At 46.4% G+C, this 17,622-nt stretch overlaps 1 long non-coding RNA gene across 2 annotated transcripts; it reads left to right on the forward strand.

Moving 5' to 3' along the window:
* Positions 1 to 513: 513 nt before the first annotated feature.
* Positions 514 to 15,613, forward strand: LOC132814326 (uncharacterized). 2 transcript variants are annotated; one of them, XR_009644385.1, is made up of 5 exons: positions 514 to 616; positions 3,082 to 3,172; positions 5,487 to 5,574; positions 12,430 to 12,547; positions 15,384 to 15,613. It is a non-coding gene; the product is annotated as an uncharacterized LOC132814326 (long non-coding RNA). The 2 variants fall into 2 exon arrangements; XR_009644386.1 differs by lacking the exon at positions 5,487 to 5,574.
* Positions 15,614 to 17,622: the final 2,009 nt, after the last annotated feature.

A 17,622-nucleotide genomic window follows, 5' to 3' on the forward strand; every position in this document is an offset into this window, starting at 1 on the left:
TGTCAGAATGTGATGCTGGAAAAACACAGCCAGTCAAGCAGCAGACAATCGGTGGGAAGGAAGATGGACAAGAAGGTGGTGCCGAGTTGGAAGGCTGGATCTGGGATAAGGTGGGGGGAGTGGAAATGAGGAAACTTGTGAAATCCACATTGATCCCATCTGGTTGGAGGATCCGAACACAGAAGATGAGGCGTTTTTCTCCAGGCATCAGATGCCTGGGATTTGGCGGTGGAGGTGGCCCAGGACCTGCATGTTCTTGGTGGAGCGGGAAGGGGAGTTAAAGTGTTGGGAAACAGGGTGTTTGGGTTGTTCAGTGTTTTACTGTTACTTTCACACACCTTGTGTAAGTTAATTTTCCTCTGCTGCCCAACCCCTGACAACGTGCTGCTCTCTAAACGGACTGAATTTTCCACAATCACTTTGCCAGTGAATAATTCTTTATTTCCAACAAAAGAGTGCATTTTCCTTCCATTTCTGATGAAATATCAACTGTGTTTCTCCTTCCACAGATCCCAGTGATTAATGCCAAAGCCCTGTTGCCTGTGGAGAGGGTGATGTTTGACTTCCTTGTACAGCTGCAGTTTGTGTGGTGAAGGTGCTCCCACAATGTCGCTGGGTAAGAGACATTACAGAGTATTCACTCAGCGACAGAGAAAAGTTGAAAATGTATGTGCAAATCAACAACAGTTTGTATTTTTATCATTTTTACAATTTCACAGAAATACTATTGATAATTTCTGACGTTAGGCAACAGATGGGTATATTAGGTCAGGTGATCAAAAGAATTGCCAAATAAGCAGGTTTTCAGGAATACCTTAAAGGAGAAAAACTGATATGAAAGGATTAGGATAGGAATTCCAGACCGTGTTGCCTTGGCAACAGTAGAAACAGCCAATCCGGTGAAGCAATGAATAACCACATCGTTGGGAGTCTGAAAGAAAATGAGTTGTCAAGGTCTCCCAGGTTGTGTGATGCAGGGAGACAGGGATGTTCACAGCCAGGAATTACATCAAGGGAGAGAATTTTAAGTTGCTTGTAAACGGGAGCCTTTTGTTGGATCAACGAGTTTTAGAGCAAGTGAGCACTTGGGCAGTAGAGTTTTAGATATTCTTGAGATTATATGTAAGTTGAATGTGAGAGGCTGGCCAGGAGTGTGTTTGGATAATGAAGTCTGGAGATAACACAGCGATGGACAAGTATTTCAGTAAATGAGCTGAGACTAGGGTGGGGTTGGGTGATCTCACGAATGTAGAAACAGAATGTAGAGTCAGGCTTCTCCTCCTCATCATCATCATCACTCCCCGTCACCAATTCACAGATATTGTTCCTTGTTCTGTCTGTCTTTTCTGGTTATGTCCTGCTCACCCATTCTGCTACTCACTAATATTTGACTTCAAGGTTGTTGGAAAATCCTTCTCCATCCCCACTCTCCCTTTCCTTTCTGAAGTCCTTGTATTTGGTGTCCCTCAAGGATCTCTCCTTGGTCCCTCCAGTTTCTCACCTACATATTGCCAGGACGTGACATCGTCCAAAGGCACTGTTAGGCTTCACATGTACACTGACAATGTCCAGCTCTCCCTCCCCATCATCCCTCTCCATTGCTCCACTGTTATTCTGTTTTCAAACTGCTTGCCACACTCCCACTACTCGATTAGCTGCAATTTCCTCCAATGAAACATTGCAATGGTTAAACCCATTGCCTTCAGTTGCTGTTACAAATTCCTTTTCCTTACTGCTGAGCCCCTCTCTCTCACTGCGAACTGAGGCAGAAGTACACTCTTCACAATATTGCTCTCATATTTTGACACCAAGCTGACCTTCTGATCAGACATCTACACAATCACAAGCACCAGGAATGCCAATCTGTAAAATGTTGCTTGTCTCCCCCTCGCCCCAGCGCCATTGCTACTGAAACCCCTTACCCGTGTTGGTGTTACATTAAAGTTGACAAAACTAAAACAGAACCCTTGATTCCGCGACTGACCCAGAGTCTGGTTCTAGGTTCCCTCATGCTGGGACACATCCTGTCAGTCTTTACCTTGTCAAACCCCTGAGGAAGCCGATATGTTTGAAAGAGTTCACTTCTCATTCTTCCCAAATCGAGTGAGTAGAGTCCCAACGACTTCATCCTTTTTTAAAAAGAGAATCCCTTCAAACCAAGGATCATCCCAGTCAATCTTCTCTGAATGCCTCCGATCAAGTGATGTATTCCCTTAAATAAAGGTAGCAAAACTTCTCATTACTCCAGAAGTGGTCTCACTCGCACTGTATAAAGTTGCTCTCAGGTATATACTCAAACTCTTATACTGCGAATCCCTTGAAATCAGGAGCAATATTGCATTCCCCTTCCTGATGACCTGGTGTAACTTTGTGCTAGCTTGCTCTGTTTCCTGCACATTTACCTCTTGGTCCCTTTGTGGTGCAGCTTTCTACAGTTTCCACCAATTAAATAGTCCTCTGTTCTTTTTATTATCTCCTCCAAAATGAACAACTTCACATTTTCCCAAGTGATACTCCATTTGCCAACTTGTTGCCCACTTCTCCAATGGATCCCTCTGTGTAAACTGTTTATAATCCTTTTGGAACTTCACTGTTATGCCTTTCCTAGGAGATTTTCCCCATCATTCTTCTAAACTTTTCCTGTGAACACTGGGCAATGGGAAGCATGCAGAGTTCCTGTCTTTTAAGGGATACTCTATGGAATGACTGGGAGGAGCTTACTGCGTATTTGGTCAGAATGGTGACCACTTGCCCCTGAAGCTGCATGAGCCTTTCACCCCTCCCCCAATTCTTAGTGATGAGGCACAGCGGCAGCACAGAAGGAAGGAAGAAGCAGCAAATCCTGCTCTCCACATCTCACTAACACTTGGAACATTCTCTCCCATGTGTCAAAGATCTGCCCTGTTTAGTCACATGAAGTCCCAAGATGGAAACTGATAGAAACCCACGTAGATTTCCCCCTGAATGACAGCTGACCTCCACAAGGGGTAATGTGTCCAGTCATCCTGGGCTAGGAGAAGGGGATGGTGCGAGTTTGTAATCTGATCTGACAGTGACGGATTTTATTAACTTGTATTACAGGTGGACATTCAGATGGTAACCTCAGTATTTGTAACACCAAACTCTGACAGAATTACTCAATTCATCAGGACCTGGATATTTGCATTTAGTTGTGAGTATTGTGTTCCAGCTCATTCCTATTTGATGTATAAAAGTTCTCCTTTGAATCAAACCATCCTGTCAATAGATCTCCCTCCAAGTCTTTCATATATGTCTTGTCAACAGTTTATGATGAGCTGATGAGTGTAAGGTTGATTATTCTAATGTATAATTTCTGTAAACCCTCTGTCACAGGGCAGCCACAATTTCCTCCGCTACAAGGAGAACAACCTCAGTTTCCCCAAACCCCTGATTCCCCAATGTCTGTTTGCTCTCTATAAGGTACACATCAGGATTGTGTTGGAACATTCCCCACTTGCCTGCATCAGTGCAGCCCCCAACAATATTAAAGAAAGTAAACATCCTCCAGGACAAAGCACTGTGCCTGAGTTGTGTCCCATCCACATCTTCAGCATTCCCTCTCCCCATCCCCGGGGTACAGTGACATCACTGTGTAAAAGGGAAAGTCAGCATTGTCCTCCCAGACCATAGGGCTGCTCTCTCATTAGGGAGAGATGGCTGGTGGTGGGTTTAACCTGAAGGTTACCACAGCCCAGGCAAGGGGAGAGGTTAGAAAGGAGAGTCCATCTATTGTAGATGGATATTCTTGATTTGTACCATTAACACCCACGTCCCTGCAACTAAAATCCCCTATTCCTTGTACCATCCTGGTAAATCTCCTGTGCCCCCTCTCAGGGACCCTGCCATCCTTCCCAATGTATGGGCGACCTCTGGTTTGCACAGACCCAGCTGCTCTGTGTTCCTGTGGGTGATGTCCTCATAGAGCAACATTGCACTAAACGTCACTGTCTGTGAGGGTGGGAGACACAGAAATCTCGGCAGCATTTGAGATGTATTTAGTGTACACTTGCGATGCCATGATATATGAGACTTTTCCACAAGTACTGGACAATAGATCAGGATAGTTCGATGGTAGTTTTCTTTCTCACAGATGAATCACCAGTGTATTTTCTGTTCCGTATACAGCTGAGATGTTTATTATAGGAATATGACAGGCTCCATTGGACATCAGGTCAGAAACGGTGATACTAGAATAGATGACACTTGGTTGGTCGATGTTTTTGGGAGGTAAGTGAGAAGGAGAGTTTTAAGATGAAATTCAGAAGCTCAGCTCAGGAATCAGAAAGGGCCATCATCAAGTGAGAAATAAACATTGGCAATCCTAGAGGCTGGAAATAAAGAAAGGCACATATAGCAATGATTTGAGAGAGGGGAGGGGATTAGAGATAGGGAGGATAATGAATCTGGAGGACATGAAAGTTGGAAAGTATTCTGAGGATGGAGGGTGTTACAGAGATCGATATTTATGATAGAATTTTTTATCTTTGGCAAGTCAGTAGCTGCGGGGTAACCCGAGAGGCACAGAATGAATAATGTGAATCTTTTTTCCAAGGTGGAAGTGACAAATTCTAGAGCCACACATTTAAGAGGAGAGGGGGCAGTTTAAAGGAAATGAAAACCAAAACAACTGCAGATGCTGTAAACCAGAAAGAGAAACAGAAGTTTCTCTCCCAATCCAGACAACATCCTGGTAAACCTGTTTTCACCCTCTCCAAAGCCTCCAAATCCCCTTGAAGTCTTTCCCCTCTCTTGTTAAACCTAGGCTTTCTACTCTTAGATTCCCATCCCCTGGGGTAAAAAAGAAACCATGACTAGTCACCCTATCGTTGCTACTCATAATTTTATAAAGTTCAACAATGCCACCTCAAACGTCCAGTGATCCAGGGAAAATAGCCTCAGCCTATTCAGCCTCTCCCTATGGTTCTAATTTTCCAATACTGGCAGCACCCCTGTAAATCTTTTCTGAATTCTTTCAAGTTTCCCAACATCCACCCTATAGCAGGGAGACTGGAATTGAAAGCAGTATGGAAATTCCAAAAGTGGCCGAGCCAATAAACTGTACAACCGAAACATGATCTCCAATCTCCTATACTCAATGCACTGCCCAATAACAGCTAGCATACCGCACACCACCTTCACCGACCTGTCTACCTTCAACCCCACTTTCAAGGAACTATCACCCCACACTGCACGGTCTGTTTATTCGTCAACATTTCCCAGGAACTTGTCATTGACGTTGAGTGCTATTGTGGTAACAACTTTCTGAACTCAGGGAGACTAGAATTGAATGTAGTATTCTAAAATTGTCCTCACCAATGCCCTATACAGCCACAACATGACCTCCTAACTCCTATACTCAGTGACAGAATCCCGACAGTGTGAAACCAGGCCATTCGGCCCATGAGACCATACCAATCAACGGAACAGCATCCCACCCTAACCATGTAACCTCTCATTTCCCACAGCGAATCCCCCTTACCTGCAACACTTTGGACTGAGAGAGGAAACCAGAGCATCCAGAGGAAGGCCACCGCAGACACACACTTGGAGAATGTGCGAACACCACACAGACAGTGGAATTGAACCCAGTCCATTTATTAATCAGTGCCCTGACCAGTAATGGTCACCATCCCAAATGTCAACAAATGATCTCCCTGAAACTCTACTTTGCAGGAACTATGCAGTTGTTCTGAGCCCTTCAGAGGGATTGAAGGGGATGGAGAGAAAACAGCAACAGGGTGGAATTTTGATCTGTAACAATTCTCTCCATCTTCCCCCTCTCTGTCAGTCTCCCGTGTCTGTTTGTTCGCCCCGTCTCCCCCTCTCTGTCTGTCCCCCATCTGTCTGTCTGCCCCCTACCCGCGCCTGTCCCTGTTGCTTCCTCTGTCCCCACTGTCTGTTCCCCATCTCTCTCTTCCCCCTTCTCTGTGCCACCCCTCTCTATCCCGCCAGCCTCTCTGTCTCCCCACCCTCTGCCACCCCATCCCTGCCTTCCCTCATTTCCCTCTTCCCTAGGTCTGTACTCCCCCACCACAGGGAAAAGGCGTTGTCTATTTAGTCTACCCATGCCCGGCATGATTTTATAAATCTCTATAAGGTCACCCCTCAGCCTCCGACACGCCAGGTAAAACTCCTGGCAACATCCTTGTAATTCTTTTCTGACCATTTCAAGTTTGAGAACATCCTTCTGATCGGAAGACCAGAATTGCATGGAATATTCCAAAAGTTGCCTAATCAATGTCCTGTACAGCCACAATCTGACCTCCCAACCCCTATACTAAACACTCTGACCAATAAAGGCAAGCAGTCCAACTGCTGCCTTCACTAGCTTATCTACCTGCGACTTTACTTTCAAGGAACTATGAAGCTGCAGAACAAGGTCTCTTTGTTTAGCAGCACTCCCCAGGAACTTACTATTAACTGTTTTCATCCTGCTAAGGTTTGCTTTTCCAAAATGCAGCACCTCACATTTTTTTCTAAACTGAACTCCTCAGCCCATTTGCCCATGTGATCCAGATGCCTTGTACTCTGAGCTAATCTTTTTCACTGTCCACTCCATCTCCAATTTTGGTGTCATCTGTAAACTTACTAACAATACCTCTGATGTTCACATCCAAGTCAATGATATAAATGACGAAAAGTAATGGACCTAGCACCGATCCTTGTGACACTCCACTGGTCACAGGCCTCCAGCCTGAAAAGCACCCCTCAACCACCACCCTCTGTCTTCGACCTTTGAGCCAGTTCCGTATCCAAATGACTAGTTCTCCCTGTATTCCATGAAATCTAACCTTGCTAACCAGTCTCCCATCGGGAACTTGGTCAAACGCCTGACTGATGACCACTGCTCTGCCCTCATCAATCATTTTTGTTACTTCTTCAAAAAACTGACTCAAGTTCGTGAGATGTGATGTCTCACACACAAAGCGGTCAATAATATCCAGGACTTAACTCTGTACACTGGGGTCTGCGTCACCCAGTTATGGGTATTCATATTCTGGATAAAGTTCATGTACACCAGGTTTGTGTTAGTGACTGTGTATTGTTAACCTCACCAACACAGGTGAGTTCCTTTTGGAAGGCAGTCCCTATATCCATAACCCCCCTCCCCCCCATCTGCTCTGTCCCCTCCATCCCCACCGTAGACAGTAAGTGGGAGGAGCTCATGGAGTTTCCATGCAAGTGAGATTGAGAACATGTTCCCTTCTTTCTATTAGCCCACCAGGAAATGATGGTAGTGTCCTTGCCTCTGGACCAGGAGGATCGGGCTCAGATTTGAATAACACCATCTTTGAAGAGGCTGATTTGAAAACGTGCCCAAGCCACCAGGCCATACTGTCTCCCAGCTGTCCCTGCCTGAGCCTCAACAGAACCTTCCTGTAGTTTCTCTCCTGTCAGACTCTCCCATTGTTCAGTTTGTCCAGGATCCCCTCCTGCTGCTACACTGCTCCTGTCCCTCACTGACCTGTCCATCCTCCAGTGTCCCTCCACATTCGTTCATTGTTTACAATCCCGTTATCCCAGTCCTCCAGCCCCGCCCCCTCCACTCTATTGGGCAGCAGCTGCTGTCAATCACCTGGGCTCCTGTGTGATCTGGATCATGTGCTGTGGGAGGGGAGACCAGTGCACAGGCGCGGTGCTGGCCAATTGGCCACAGGGCGGGTCAGTGCCAGGGAGGGAGGCTGTGGGTGTGTGGGATTAATCTATCATTGGCAGCTCCCTATCTTCCTCCTCTGGGAACAGGACCCGGGGAATAGCCCCTCTCCTGGTATCCTGACGAGTGGTCAAAGTATGACTGTGGGAGGATTTTGCAGAAAGTTATCAGAACACCTTTTGTGAAAATTCAGGAATGTTATGGAAAGGGACAAGGATGGGCCTGCAATTAGAGTTCTAATTCAGTTCATTTCAGTTCAACACGAGTAGTGCCTCCCACCCTTCCACCTCCTCTAACCTAATAATAAGACCAATTGTGACTAGCGGGTAAGTGCTGCATTTTCCTTGTTTGTTTCTTTAGATTTAGTTGGTTTTTGTTGTTTTTTTTAAGGAAAGCTTACTTTTAGAGGGATGGCAGTGCAGAGAGGGCAATGTTCCTCTTGCAACATGTATGAGGTGAGGGAAGCCATTAGCGTCCCTGCTGAGTACACTTGCAAGAAGTGCACCCATCTCCAGCTCCTCCAAACCCGTGTTAGGGAACTGGAGCTGGAGTTGGATGAACTGCGGATCATTCGGGAGGCAGAGGAGGTCATAGATCGGAGCTTTAGGCAAGTAGTTACTCCGAAAGTTCAAGATAGATGGGTGACAGTGAGGGGGAGTGGGAGGAGGAAGCCAGTGCAGGGACCCCCTGCGGTCATTCCCCTCAAGAACAAGTATACCGTTTTGGATACTTGTGGGGTGATGACTTACCAGGGGCAAGCAACGAGGTTCAGGCCTCTGGCATGGAGCCTGTCCCCTTTGCTCAGAAGGGTAGGGTGGAGAAAGGTAGAGCAATTGTTCTTGGGGACTCGATAGTGAGGGGTACAGACAGACGGTTTTGTGGGGGCGACAGGGACTCACGTTTGGTATGTTGCCTCCCAGGTGCAAGGGTACGTGATGTCGCTGATCGTGTTTTCCGGGTCCTTAAGGGGGAGGGGGAGCAGCCCCAGATCGTGGTCCACGTTGGCACCAACGATATAGGTAGGAAGAAGGGTGAGGATGTCAGACAGGCTTTCAGGGAGCTAGGTTGGAAGCTCAGAGTTAGGACAAACAGAGTTGTAGTCTCTGGTTTGTTACCCGTGCCACGTGATAGAGAGTCGAGGAATAGGGAGAGAGAGCAGTTAAATGCGTGGCTACAGGGATGGTGCAGGAGGGAGGGATTCCGGTTTCTGGACAACTGGGGTCCTTTCTGGGGAAGGTGGGACCTCTATAAAAAGGATGGGCTACACCTGAACCTGAGGGGCACCAGTATCCTTGGGGGGAGGTTTGCTAGTGCTCTTTGGGAGGGTTTAAACTAACTCAGCGGGGGCATGGGAACCAGGACTGTAGCTTTAGGGTACAGGACCTTGAGTGTAGGGAGGTTAGGAATAATGCAGCGATCTCTAAGGAGGGTGCCTGTAACCAGAAAGGTGGATTGAAGTGTGTATACTTCAATGCCAGAAGTATAAGGAATAAGGTAGGTGAACTTGCAGCGTGGGTTGGTACCTGGGACTTCGATGTTGTGGCCATTACAGAGACGTGGGTAGAACAGGGACAAGAATGGCTGTTGCACGTTCCAGGGTTCAAATGTTTTAGTAGGATCAGACATGGGGGTAAAAAAGGGGGAGGCGTGGCATTACTTGTCAAAGACAGTATCACAGCAGTGGAATGGACGATGGAAGAGGACTTGCCATCTGAGGTAGTTTGGGCTGAGGTTAGAAATAGGAAAGGTGAGGTCACCCTGTTAGGTGTTTTCTACAGGCCTCCTAATAGTCCTAGAGAAGTAGAGGATAATATTGCGAGGATGATTCAGGAAAAGAGTGAAGGTAGCAGGGTGGTTGTTATGGGGGACTTTAACTTCCCAGATATTGACTGGGAGAGCTATAGCTCGAGTTCATTAGATGGGTCGGTGTTTGTACAATGTGTGCAGGAGGGTTTCCTGACACAATATGTCGACAGGCCAACAAGAGGGGAGGCTATATTGGATTTGGTTCTAGGTAATGAACCAGGCCAGGTGTTAGACTTGGAGGTAGGTGAGCACTTCGGGGACAGTGACCACAACTCGGTGACTTTCACTTTAGTGATGGAGAGGGATAATCGTGCGCCGCAGGGCAAGAGCTATAGCTGGGGGCAGGGAAATTATGATGCAGTGAGGCATGACTTAGGATGTGTGGATTGGAAAAACAGGCTTCAAGAGAAGAACACTAATGAGATGTGGGGATTGTTCAAGGAGCAGCTACTGCGTGTCCTCGATAGGTATGTACCAGTCAGGCATGGTGTAAAGGGCCTTGTGAGGCAGCCGTGGTTTAGTGAGGAATTGGAGTCCCTTGTGAAAGGGAAGAAGGCGGCATATGTAAAGATGAGGCGTGAAGGTTCAGTTGGGGCGATTGAGAGTTATAAGGTAGCCAGGAAGGAGCTAAAGAGGGAGCTAAGAGAAGCGAGAAGGGGACATGAAAAGTCTTTAGCTGGTAGGATTAGGGAAAACCCAAAGGCTTTCTATAGGTATGTCAAGAATAAAAGGATGACTAGGGTAGGTATCGGTCCAGTCAAGGATAGTAGTGGGAAGTTGTGTGTGGAGGCGGAGGAGATTGGAGAGACATTAAATCAGTACTTTTCATCAGTATTCACTCAGGAACAGGACACTGTTGCTGATGTGAATATGGAATCACAAATAATTAGAATGGATGCCCTGGAAATATGCAGGGAAGAGGTTTTGGGAATATTGGAAAGGATGAATATAGATAAGTCTCCTGGGCCTGATGGCATTTACCCCAGGATCCTATGGGAAGCTAGGGAGGAGATAGCAAAGCCATTGGCCTGGATTTTTATGTCGTCATTGTCAACGGGAATAGTACCAGAGGACTGGAGGATAGCGAATGTGGTCCCATTGTTCAAGAAAGGGAGTAGGGATAGCCCTAGTAACTATAGGCCAGTGAGTCTGACTTCAGTGGTGGGCAAAGTCTTAGAGAGAATGGTAAGGGATAAGATTTATGAACATCTGGGTAGGAATAACGTGATCAGGGATAGCCAGCATGGTTTTGTGAAGGGCAGGTCGTGCCTCACAAACCTTATTGAGTTCTTTGAGAAGGTGACTAAGGAAGTGGATGAGGGTAAAGCAGTAGATGTTGTGTATATGGATTTTAGTAAGGCGTTCGATAAGGTTCCCCATGGTAGGCTAATGCTAAAACTTCGGAGGTATGGCATTGAGGATACATTAGAGGTTTGGATTAGGAATTGGCTGGCTGGAAGGAGACAGAGGGTAGTAGTTGATGGATTATGTTCATCTTGGAGCGCAGTTACTCGCGGTGTACCACAAGGATCTGTTTTGGGACCATTGCTTTTTGTTATCTTTATAAATGATCTAGAGGAAGGACTTGAAAGCTGGGTAAGCAAGTTTGCGGATGACACAAAAGTCGGTGGAGTTGTGGATAGTGAGGAAGGAAGTGGTAGGTTACAGCGGGATATAGATAAGTTGCAGAGCTGGGCGGAAATGTGGCAAATGGAATTCAATGTAGCTAAGTGCGAAGTCGTTCACTTTGGTAGGAGTAACAAGAAAATGGATTACTGGGCTAATGGTAGGCTACTTGGTAGTGTGGATGAGCAGAGGGATCTTGGTGTCTATGTACACAGATCTCTGAAAGTTGCCACCCAGGTAAATAGTGCTGTGAGGAAGGCATATAGTGTACTGGGCTTTATTGGCAGAGGAATTGAGTTCCGGAGTCCTGAGGTCATGTTGCAGTTGTATAAGACTCTGGTGAGGCCGCATCTGGAGTATTGTGTGCAGTTTTGGTCGCCATACGATAGGAAGGATGTGGAAGCTTTAGAACGAGTGCAGAGGAGGTTTACCAGGATGTTGCCTGGAATGGTAGGAAAATCTTATGAGGAAAGGCTGAGGCACTTGGGGCTGTTCTCATTGGAGAAGAGAAGGTTTAGGGGAGATCTGATAGAAGTGTATAAGATGATTAGGGGTTTAGATAGGGAGATACTAAGAACCTTTTACCTCTAATGGAGTCAGGTGTTACTAGGGGACATAGCTTTAAATTAAGGGGTGGTAGGTATAGGACAGATGTTAGGGGTAGATTCTTCACACAGCGGGTTGTGAGTTCATGGAATGCCCTGCCCGTATCAGTGGTGAACTCTCCTTCTTTATGGTCATTTAAGCGGGCATTGGATAGGCATTTGGAAGTTATTGGGCTAGTATAGGTTAGGTAGGATTCGGTCGGCGCAACATCGAGGGCCGAAGGGCCTGTACTGCGCTGTATTCTTCTATGTTCTATGTTCTATGTTCTATATGATTTTGCCAGTGTGCAGGATGCAGTGTGTGCAGGATGGTTCTCATCAGAGGGTGGAGGTGGGGAATATAAATGAGAGGTTCCAGATTGATTTTTCCCCAATGTGATTCCGACCAGGAAGGAAACCCGGTGACCTGGGGTCGGGGGGGGGGGGGGGGGAGGATTCACCAACACCTGGGAGGCTCTGAGTCAGAATCATTGATTTGGTTCTTAGTCTGCAGACAAGAGCTAGGTAACTGAATTCAAGGAGAGGAGAGAGATTGTGAAAACTGGGTGTGGAGGGAAGGAGTGAGGAGATTGGTTTGGTCTTCAGTTAACGAGAGAGAAATTGTGAGACTGAGATTTAAAGTTTTGGGGGGAACAAGGAAACTACAATTTAATACTATCACTATCTTATAAAGTTCCATCCTATATTAACAGTGATGAGTTGTTTTCTCTGTTGTAGGGTACTGAAAGGGTGGATTTGTGGATGAGAAATTCAAATTGAGCTTTCTGTTCAGACCCGATGGTTACTGGATCCGTGCCGATCTGAATATCATTGGCCTTCTCATCTGGAAGGAAAGGTGTGTATTCTGTCCGTGGACAATATTTCAAATGTCAGTGCGTCTGGAAAAATTACTGTGACACAGCCAAGTCCATGTTAGCAAAGTTTGTAGCTACGAATGGAGGCTGTTCATCAGGATTATCTCCATGGCAACGGCGGTTTAAAAAGTCTAGTTCAATTCAGCACATTGTTTTAACATCGCACCCCTCCCCCAACCTCCCGTGGATCACTTCAGTACCTGACAGGCGCTTCAGTTTCAGTGGGATTGTCTGTCAGGATTCTGATGTGGAGGAGACGGTGTTGGAGTGGGGTGGACAAAGTTATAAATCTCACAACACCAGATTACAGTCCAACAGGGTTTTTTGGAAGCACTAGCTTTCCGAACACGGCGTAATTTTTAACTTTATCAGGTCTATCTCTATGATGACAGACTTCTTTAGTTAAGTACTTCAATAATCAGTGGGCGGCACGGTGGCACAGTGGTTAACACTGCTGCTTCAGAGAGCCAGGTTCAATTCCCGCCTCTGGCGACTCTGTGTGTTAGGTGAAGGGGTAAATGTAGGAGAATGTTTCTGGGTGCGTTACGCTTCGGCGGGTCAGTGTGGACTTGTTGGGCCGAAGGGCCTGTTTCCACACTGTAAGTAATCTAATTACAGAGGCCACATATTCCCCTCTAGCAATATCAACTGCTATTCTGTCCCTGGGGTTAGCTACTCGTCACTTTTTATCCCCAATCCCATCTAGCTTTCTGTTGATCTTTAAAGTTTTTCTAATCTCCTAGTTTCTCGCTGATCATTGCCAATTTGTATGCCTTCTATTACAATTTGATAGACTCCCTTATTTCCTTAGCCACCCATGGAAGATTACTCATTATCCTACAGTCCGTCCTTCTCACTGATATACACTTTTGCTCAGCACTTTGAAAAATTGCTTTGATATTTCTCCACTGGCCGTCAACTGCCCCATCGTAAACTGTTTGTTTCCAGTTTACATTAGCCAACTCCTGTCTCATCCTATTGTAGTCTCCTTTGTTTAAGCACAGGATCTTGGGACTGGGTTTAATCTTCCCGCTTTCCATCTGTGTTCTAAATTGATCCATACTTATCACAAGTCCTTTATCAGATTACAAGGTGAGGGGATGTTACCTGGGTGTTTTGGTTTTCATTATCAGTGACCTTAACTTTGTAATTAAGTACAGGGTGGATATTCACAACAGAGTATTCTGGACAGTGTGAATGGACAACACAGTCTAAAACCATAAATCACTGTCTCCCCTGAGTTTAAAATTGCAAAATCATTATCTCCTACATGCTTCCTCACTACCTAAGTTTGGAACGCTAATCCACCTGACTATCCTGCTTTTTCAGAAAATCTCCTTTGGTGAAGGTGGTGAGTTTTGGATTTAGCTTTCCAGTTATTACCATAAGAAGATAAGCACTGGGCACAGGAGAGGCAATGCAGCCCTTCGAACCAGCTCCACCATTTAATACGGTGATGATTGAGCTCACCTCGGTCCCAGCTGGATTTTCCCGCCTGCTCTCTCTCACCCTTCATCTCGTTGCAAATTCAACATCTGTATCTCTTCATTAAATCTGCTCATTGTCCTGGCATCCACCGCATTTTGAATAGAAAAATTCCACAGATTCACAACACATTGAGACAAGTACATTCTTCTTCATGAGAATAGAATAGAGTCCCTATTGTGCAGAAACAGGGTATTCATCCATCGAGTCCACACTAACCCTATGATGAGCATCCCATTCAGACCCACCCATTCCCTGTGACCCTGCATTTCCCATGGTTAATGGCTTAACTGGCACATGCATGGACACTGTGGGCAATTTAGTTTGGCCAATCCACCTAACCTGCACATATGTGGACTGTTGGATGAAACTGGAGCCCCCAGAGGAAACCCACGCAGACATGGGGAGAACGTGTAAACTCCACACAGTCACCTAAGGCTGGAATCAAACCCGGGTCCCTGATGCTGTGAGGTAGCAGTGCTCACCACTGAGCCACCTCTGCTTAAAATCTGCTCCCCCTTATTAACCTCCCCGCCCCGCAATTGGCTGAATCTATATTCCTTACATCAGAAATCAAGTTGTGGAAGCAGGTGTCTCAGTAAAATCCAGTAACAGCCCGTGTATGAATGGAGATCCTACACACAACACCCTCCAGCCCACACTTTTCATTCACTCTCTAAAAACATGTCTCCAGTGGCTTCATGGGGACTACAACTCCCACAATCCCTGAGGCGGGGACCATACGTGTGAGGGGAAGACCAGAACTGCACATGTACAGAATATGGGCGGATTTTGGAGCATGTGCTTTGTGGTAAATAGCGGAAAGTACTTCACATTGTGATTGGCTGGAGGACGAACATATCGGTTGTGGGGGGCGGCACCAAAGTGTCACCACACCCATGTGGGGCCAAAGGCCATCCCCAACTCGTCATAACACTGGGCATCGACCAATGAGAAACAAAGAAGGATCTGACCCATTCTCCCAGACTGAAGGTTCCTCTTCTGTCCAGGATCTGCCACCTCCCTTTCTGTTTCCTTTTCTTTCATTCTGCTGTTACATTATTGACTTGCAGCAACTGAAGGGAAAGGAAGTGAACCCAGAAAGGGTGCAGAGTCTAACCAGGGACGGGAAGTGGTGACATGGATCTGTTTACCAGTAACTCCATGAGAATGGGGAGGGTGTACATGAGGGGGTAGCAGAGTTAGAATGGTGGGAGAGAGTAAGTGGGCTGGAGGGTTACAGCTTTGGGGGAAGAAAGGGGAAAAAGATATTCCAGAGAAACTAGAATTCTCTGTTCTGAATTTCTAACCTGTACATATTCCTTTATACAGGGTGCTGGATGGTGAAGATTTACAGACTGAAATCTCAAACTCGTGCAGATTGTGATTAAGTTAACCAGTGTTTGAAGAACCAAGGATAGAGAATCACTCAGCCAAAATCCTGCACACTCTCCCTCGCAGCATTGTCGGTCTCTCTGCGCCACATAGGCTGTGAATGGTTCAAGACAGCAGCTCACTACCATCTTCTCAAGGGTAACTGGAGATGGGGAATAAATGCTGGCTGAGCCAGTGATGCCCATATCCTGGAAATGGGTTCTGTCTCTAGTTGCTGAAACCCAGTTGATGTTACTGCAGGATGATGAGGGACGCTGAGTGCATCTTCCAGGAGGCGGCACCATCACATTACCCCTGCCTACACCCACACAGTAACACCGCAACATCACTGGAACAAAAGGCAGTGAAACCAAAGGAGGACTTAGATATAGTTCTTCGAGGTAAAGTCATGAAAGGGGATTGGAGCACAGCAGGAACAGAAGACTGAGCTGGATGGTCAGCTGTTTCCCATTGAATGGTGGAGCAGGATCGAAAGGCCGAATGGCCTCCTGCTGCTATCTCCCAGGTATGTATATAGCCATGGAGCCCAGGTAGGAAGGAGTGGGCAGGGATTCTCCAGGAGATTATACTTCCACAACAGTTTTCAGTGAGCGATGGTTTGATGGACTTTATTTAACATTTATCTTTAACACAAGGTTTATAAATTTTGGTTTTAAAATGTTGTCAAAGTGTTTTGCACAGCAAATAAAATTAAAGAAAATAAATTAAACTGTCTGAATATAACAGTTTTAAAACTTTCAACCTCTGTAAAACAAAGTTCTATCTATTCACTTTCCAGCTACTCAAGCTCCAGGGATATATTCCCTCCCTGTCTGAACCTTTGGTTTGATTTAACTGCTTTTCAGTTCTCATTCTGCGAAGCGTTCTTTTTCCCCATTTCCCCGACCCAGAAATGTTATCACAGCAACCTTCCCACCATCAAAATCATCATTACACCATTTAGCTTTGGTTAACATATAATCACCAGCAGCGCAAAAGTGAGGACTGCAGATGCTGGAAACCAGAGCCTAGCTTAGAGTGGTGCTGGAAAAGGGCTTTTACCAAAACGTTGATTTTCCGGCTCCTCGGATTCTGCCTGACCTGCTGGGCTTTTCCAGCAACACTCTAATCTAGACATATAATCACCAGCAGTAAATCATTTGCGTAACCAATTGAATATTTCCAAACACAGCCCATTCCGGGCCAAGCAAACCATTACAAGTGACAGAGTGAGCAGGGACTAAATCAAAGTAGAGTTGTGGGGAGGGAGCAGCGGTGTAGATAAAGCACTATATCCCCTGCGGTGCCCACCTCTATCTGAAGGCAGCGAGAGCAGTGATACACACCACATGCTCCTTCTCCAAGGACACCCGGCTCTGTAGCCTTTATCCTCAATCATAGAATAGAATCCCGACAGTGTGGAAGGAGAGCATTGGCCTGTCAAACCCCACCGACCATCCGAAGAACATCTGAACCACTGCACTCCATCCCTGTAACACAGCATTTCCAAATGCTGATCCACCTAGTCTGCACAATCCTGGATACTGTGGACAAGGTAGCACGACTGATGTTTGGGCTGTGGGAGGAAACCAGAGCACCTGGAGGGGACCCACACTATCATGGGGAGAATGTGGGAAATCCACATTGACCAAGGCTGGACTCCAATCTTGTACCTAGTGCTGTGAAGCAGGAGTGCTATAATCACAACTTAAATCAAAACAGATGATCCCTGCTCATTGTCCCATTGCTGTTTGTAGAGACATCCTGCCCAGAGAGTCATCCTGAGGTTTAGAGAGTGGCAATGTAAGTTCAATCAACTCCAGCCCAGGTAATGTGGTTAACAACAACAACATCAACACTCCATCAGTGTCATCATGTACAAGGTCCACTCCTGACTCTGATGAACAGTAACATCAAAGTCAGAGTCCTGCAGGTGGATGACCACTTCCCTGTGAGCACTCACTGGTCTCTCAATCGTGTTGAAGACTCAGAAAATCCCTTGTCACACAGGGGTGAACAGCTCCGACCCAGTGTGAACTCGCTGGGGTCTCAGTGGGCAGGATGAATCACTGAATCCCTTCTCTCACACTGAGCATCTGAATGGCCTCTCCCCTGTGTGGGCTCACTGAGGTCTCTACAGGTGGTGCATTTGAGTGGGGGGAGGTTCACACTGGGAACAAGTAAATGACCGTTCCCC

Source organism: Hemiscyllium ocellatum, unplaced genomic scaffold (assembly GCF_020745735.1).
Source record: "Hemiscyllium ocellatum isolate sHemOce1 unplaced genomic scaffold, sHemOce1.pat.X.cur. scaffold_798_pat_ctg1, whole genome shotgun sequence".
NCBI lineage: Eukaryota > Metazoa > Chordata > Chondrichthyes > Orectolobiformes > Hemiscylliidae > Hemiscyllium > Hemiscyllium ocellatum.